The sequence below is a fragment of the Alosa pseudoharengus genome, unplaced genomic scaffold (assembly GCF_046254945.1).
Source record: "Alosa pseudoharengus isolate Yale_2024_CS ecotype anadromous, Long Island Sound unplaced genomic scaffold, YU_APseudo_1.1 YU_APseudo_1.1_scf_11, whole genome shotgun sequence".
Classification (NCBI taxonomy): Eukaryota; Metazoa; Chordata; class Actinopteri; order Clupeiformes; family Clupeidae; genus Alosa; species Alosa pseudoharengus.
In genome coordinates this window covers 21,594,831-21,601,461 of record NW_027468576.1, presented here as the reverse complement: position 1 = coordinate 21,601,461, position 6,631 = coordinate 21,594,831, and positions in this window count along the sequence as shown.

The following is a 6,631-nucleotide window of genomic DNA, read 5'->3' as shown; positions in this document are numbered from 1 at the left end:
CAGATCGCTAATTTGTAGCTCTGTTGCAACATAGTTCAGAAAGGAGTTTGGCAAATTGATATACAAGCTTAATGTGGCCAAAAAACGGAGACTACTTCATAAGTGTGTAAATATCTGATAAATAATTGATGTTCTAAAGAGCGCAACCAAGCAGTGGTTTTAGCATATGTAAATGCTTATGTCCAGTTGTAAGAGATGGCAGCAGCCACGTGCCGCATGGGTGAAGAGGCAGGCACAGCCTGGCATTTTGGCCTCGCCACAGGACAGTTTACCCTGGCGCCGGCTTTTGCTGCCTCAGCGTTATGGCATCCTCCTTTCCTGGGACAACCCCCCCCTCCCCAGATTACCCCCTACCCAGAGAGCAGATGGTACATGCCTTACTCACACGCAGAGACCTATGGGCCTACCAGCCTCCCACCTGCCCATAGCCCATGCAACAGGACTCTGCTATGCTATTGCGTCCATATCATTGAACACTGTTGTATTGTGGTGTAAGTAAGTATGAGTATATACTCTTTTGATCCCGTGAGGGAAATTTGGTCTCTGCATTTATCCCAATTACTTTAGCCGTGCCTACTGGTCGGGGTTCGAACCGGCAACCCTCCGGTTACAAGTCCGAAGCGCTAACCAGTAGGCCACGGCTGCCCCGTGTAGCCCAGTGCCCATGTGTTGTTCAGTGTATGCGATTAGATACAGTATGTGGCACATGTGTGGTGAGGATGTTTGCAATTCACTGCTTCAGATGGACGGTAATTGAAAGTCAAGCTAATGAATATCCTTGTTGTTAAAACAATACCTCATGAGATTAAATAGCAACACATGAATTGACTGCAAAAAAACAAAGTTATACAAGCACTAAAATGTTACGGTACTGTTCTGCACAAATATCAGCACTCACAAAAAGCCTTGTGTGCAATCAATTATTCAACACAAGCTACAGTAAGTGTTAACTAACAGTGCTTGTACAGTATGTTATCAGGTACCTTATGAGGTTCTTACAGAGAGCATCCAACTGGGCTATGTCTTTGTGTCTGGTCCTGGTGATGTTAAACAGCAGCAGAGACTTTGGCTGCAGTCAATCTGTGCCTTTCTCCTCCTCTCCTGCTGACTTCATTTCTCTCTCTCTCTCTCTCTCTCCCTGTCTCTCTCTCTCCCTAACTACTTTCCAACTCCTGCCTTAAAAATGAAATCGCCCTGACTTCCTGTGGCTAGTAGTAGTTGTCAGGGCCCCTCTTGCTCCTCTCCTCTCCTCTCCTCGCTCCTCTCCGGTGTGCACTCACTCGCCCCAAAGTCTCATGCATAAGTCATTAATGGTGCCCAGGTCTGCTGGGACCGATTTGCTCCCCATGTCCCACGACTCAACACCTCATTAGAGCAGTGCGGCCCCTGTCACTGTCGCCGCCGACACCCACCTCCAACAAGCACACACACACAGCCACACACACACACACACACACACACACACACACACATACATGTGCATATACAGTAATACACAAACATATCTATATAGACACAGACAGTCATGTTTACTGTCACTGCTCACGTAGTGCATGGGCAATGTCGTCCTTTCTGCTATCATTTGAAATATCCACCATCATTTGAAGTGTGTAAAAAAACCTGCTCTCAGTCTGACACACACACACTGTTGTCTCATGGGGGAGCACCAGGGGTCAAAACCCATGTCCTGGCCCTTGGTTGACCACATTCTGTGTCCACCGAAGGTAGTTTACAGCCAGCCTAAAATATGCACAACTCTACCCACCCTGAGAAAACATCCGTACACATGTGGGTCAAAAATTATATTTGCGCCCCCCCCCCCCCCCCCCGCTTCTTCCTTTCCCCCATCTCCAATCTCTCTCTCTCTCTCTCTCTCTCTGTGGAAAAAATACACTTTATGTATAATTTTCGACTAAATAAGCACTGGGTCCAGATGAATAGGTTCTTGACAGTTATGAATGAGGGTCCAGTTACATAAGGCAATGAGGGAGGGAAGGAGTGCTGTGCTGCTGTGGGTGGGGATGAGATGGGAGGGCAGTGTGCATGTGAGAATGTGCATGTGTGTGTGTGTGTGTGTGTGTGTGTGTGTGTGTGAGGGAGGCACACCTATTATTTCTTTAGTTATTTGTTGAGCTCTGGTTTTGACGAGATCATATATCAGATACACCACAACCTAATCACTCCAGACCCTCTAAACCCCCAGCTATATAGCCCCCCCCCATCCCCACCCCTCTCATAATGCCTACTGCCTGCCCCTTGGGTTACCTGGGCAACGTAAATTCTTTCTCTGATCTTATTTTTGGAATATTAAAACATATTTCGGGTTGGCTGTGAGCTTTCCTAATGCAAGTGCGGCACCAAACCTTATCCAGTACAGTGGCCAGCACATCACTCCATCTCCCTCATTAGAGAGAGAGAGAGGTGAGAGTCGGCTAGGGCATCGCCTGTATCCTTTACTAATAAAGACCCTACTGAGGCCAGCACAGACAGAGAGAGAGAGAGAGAGAGAGAGAGGGAGAGAGGGAGAGAGGGAGAGGGAGATGGAGAGGGAGGGAGATGTAGATAGAGAGCGGGGGGGGTAAAAAAGTGAGAGGAGGGCAAAAGGGAGAGAAAGTCAATATTGGAAGCGGAGCGATGAGAAGTAGTATCAATTTTCTGGATTATTAATTCAAATTCGCCTCCGCAGACCAGCTCAAATTAAGAGCGCGGACTCACTCTCTCTCCCCCGCTCTGTCTGTCTTCCTCGTCCTCTCTCCCTCTCTCTCTCTCTCACTGACTCCCCAGCTCTGGCGAATTAGACTTTAACGTATTCTGTTTCAGGGAGCTCAAATTAGACGGCTCATTGGTCCTGCCAGAGTTCTGCCAAACCCCCACCCCCCTCACTTACACACACACGCACGCGCGCAGACACACACACACAGGCACACGCACACGCACACACACGCACACCCCCTTCCTAATAAAGGTAGGTCCGCGGCACGCAGGGCGTTCTGGGAACAGGAAGAGCCTAAAAACTACACCTGTTTCACTTGGGAACCGCTCACAACACTCTCCTTTCAATCTGGCACCAGGAGACGACAGTCTAGAACAAGGGCCCTTTGTTTCGCAAAACCAAGGGAGGGAAAAGAGAAGGCATAAAAAAGAACTGTGTGCCAGAAAAAAAGAGGGTGCTGAAAGAAAGTTTTGGATTGAGGTGTGAAAGGTGAAGGCACCAGATTAATTGCTGAGGTAATTACTTTTTTTCTGCATAAACAACATACCAGCGAAGAAAAAAAGAGAGAAAAAGAAAGAAAAAAAAGTCATTAATAGTTGAGGCGATTTGGAAATGGAGAGCCTCACGCCATTGAGTACAACTGAGGCTTATTTAATTAGAGCTCAGAGCGGAGTAATGAGGAGTAGCACCAGGCTTTCTCCCAGGCGGCCCGCATCGGCGTCCAAATGGGAAATGGATAGAAGGCTTTTTTTCACTGTCATTCATTTTCAGTTGCTGGGAATGGGCTTTAAGATTTCGGCCCCTTTTGAAGAACCTGCTTGTGTTCTATTTTTGTTGTCCTCCAAGCTCACGATGTATCACATGTTACAGTAGTAAGGCCTACATATGTCCGCCGATTCAATCAGTGTAGAGACTGAATTGTCTGCTTTAATCCAAAGTTCTTTTGTCTGTTACACCAACCTTGTGATGATCAAAAGGTTCGTTATGAGTTTCATCCATTCAGACGGTGGGTAATTTCCATCATGGAAAGTCTCTCTTGCATCTTCAGACATTTGTGCACTTGGCACCTTGTGCTTTACCCGCCTACCCTGCTACCCACACCATCTTGTGTCAAATGCAATTTAATTGCTCTTGAACGTCGGTTTCGCTCAAAGACATCAAAGTGTGCCGCATTGTTGCCATCCACGCAGAAGTCATTTAGCTAAAGATAATGTGGTGTGGTTTCCCACAAAATATACGGAGGTTTTGTAAACCTTGCTGCACCACAATCTGATTAGTGTGTAATTGCACAAACACTGCCCCTTGCTTTAGTAGAAATATTTATCCAAAAAGAAATATTCTACTCTTGTGTACACTCTCTTCTCTGGTAAGAGGTAGGTGGATGGTGTGACGGGAAAGAGAAGAGAGGAGAGCTGAGGGGTGGAGGACAAGTCAATATCAATAACTCACAAGCAGGTGGAGCTGTGAGCAAAGTTAAACGGTAGGCCGACAGCACTCCCAGAGTACCAGGGTTAGAGATAAAGAGAGAGAGAGAGGTGGAGAGAAAGGGAAGGGGGTGTCATTTTCTGCTCTCGAATCATACAAGTCGACTCTCCGTGGGTGGAGCCGGGTCAGCTGTGTAGATTCACAATCAAGCGGCACTCACTTAAAGACTCCGGCCCTGCTTGGCTCTCGCCAGCCTTATCCACACACGCCGTCAGGGCATTCATCATCACCGCACAAGGGTCTTTTGGTGTGCGCTGAGAGCCAGATCCAGCTCTTTACCCATTCCCCTGGCCTGATCTAATCTCTACATACTCCTCCTGCAAGAGGGAGAGAGAGAGAGGGGAAGACGATCTATTTTTCCAGAGAGAGAGAAAGAGAGAGAGAGAGAGAGAGAATGTGGGAAAGGGGGTAGTGATAGCAATCAGGAAAGGGCAATAATCAGAATAATTTGTTGCGTAGCCTTGTACTATACACGTGCTTGGTGGAGGATGTCGTGTTCTTCCCTGCTCTCTTACTGAATGTGTGTGTGTGTAAGAGAGAGGGATCAGTGTGTGTGTGTGTGTTTGTGAATGAAAGGGAGTATGTGCCTCTCTCTGTGTGTGTGTGTGCGTGCATGCGTGCGGGTGTGTGTGTGCCCTTGTCATTTTTTCAATTACTTTGGCTGTGGTTAAATGCTCGTTTTCAGCAGTGCGCTGCCTGGAGCAAGAGTGGCGGCCCCCCACCACCAGAGCTCACCCAGCAGTGCCCCTCTCTCATTAGTCTACCCCCGATAGAGGAGAGGGTTACAGGGCCACTGCCTGGGCATGCCTCCCTCTCCATATCTCTCACTTTCTCTCAATTTGTCTCCTTTATTTCTCTCTTTATTTGCTCTTTTGCCCCGTCTCTGCCTCTTTCTTTTCTACACGTCTGCCACTGTCATCTCTCTTTCTTTTCCCCGCCACAGTAACAGTCTCCATCTAATTCTGCACAAGTTTCTCATCTCAGCCTTTCTCTTCTTTGTTTGTCCTTTCTTTTATGTCTTTGTGTTTTCTTTTCACTCCTCTGTTTGGCCTTCCCTCCTCGTCTCTCTCCTTCCATCTCTCTGACTCTCGGTGAGTAAGGAGGTCATGATGAGCAGGAGGAGGAGGTGGCACTGCTGCTGGTGGTGGTGGTGGAGCAGGACAGACTGGCTGACCCCTGGGCTCTCCCGACTCTCAGCTCTGCCACTCGCAGGGCCACATCATTAGAGAGATCCGCTTTGACCTTTAGGGACACAAGCAGCTACACACCAAAAAAAAAAAAAAAAAAAAAAATCCACTTAATGACTCCGGCTCCACGGCTGAAGTCCTGCCCCATGCCTGCGCTGTGCTGTACAGTCAGCCGTCTCACCAGATGACCTGAAAACAGAGGAGATGGGCCTATAATCCCTGTGTGTGTGTGTGTGTGTGTGTGTGTGTGTGTGTGTGTGTGTGTGTGTGTTTGGGCTGGGGTGGGGTTGGGTGGTGGGGTTGGGGGCTCAGCAAAAGTCGTTTTTGGTGTTTCCTTGACTTCCAAAAATATAAATTATTAATTGGTGTTCATTGTAGAAGTGAAGGGTGTAAGGTTTTCCTCAGTATGAGCAGTCTCTTACGTGTTCAAAAAACAAGGATGCAATACGCTCCTGTTTATGCCATACATGTGTTGATCATATAAAAACAATTACACTGTAATATGTTACAGTAGCTTTGATGTAAGAAGGAACAGAGGAAGTTGCTCTGTTACTTTTCATAGAAACATGTGTTTTGGATTGTGTGGTCTGTTGCATGGTGCTGATGCGGCACTAATGGGGGTGTCATTAACGAGGCGTCCTCTATCCGCCCCCTCCGGAGGGGGGAACCAGGCAGAGAGGGCGCACAGCGGAGCCAACTAGTGGACCAACTGGACCGGACCGACCGGCCAGCCGGTTGGCCTCAGCCCTGGAAGCTAAATGGAGGTCAGAGGAAGATGGCATCCATTACATGGGCATTCAATTCAAATGTCACCTGCTTGGCACTGCCTCCACCGCCTACACACACAAACATGTTTCTAGACACACACACACACACACACACACACACACACACACACAAATACACACAAATGCACCCTCACATCACCCTTCTGAATGTCTGTATGTGTGTGTGTGTGTGTGTGTGTGTGTGAGACAGGGGGGGGGTTGGTTGTGCTTTTTTGCATTGTGTCTCTCAGCTTGTGGTCTCTTTTTAAATACTTAATTTGAAAATAGGTTGTGGTGACCTGCCGCGTTGAGCGCCCACAGGGGGTGGTGGGCTATTCATCAGTGCTGTGCCTGGGCACAGGCAGGGACGGCCGCAAGGTGACACCGCACCGAGTCGACAAGCTTCACCTTGCACTTAGGCACCCATACACTCTCCTGAGCACTGTCTCTCTTTCTCTTTCACTCACTCTTCCTTTCTG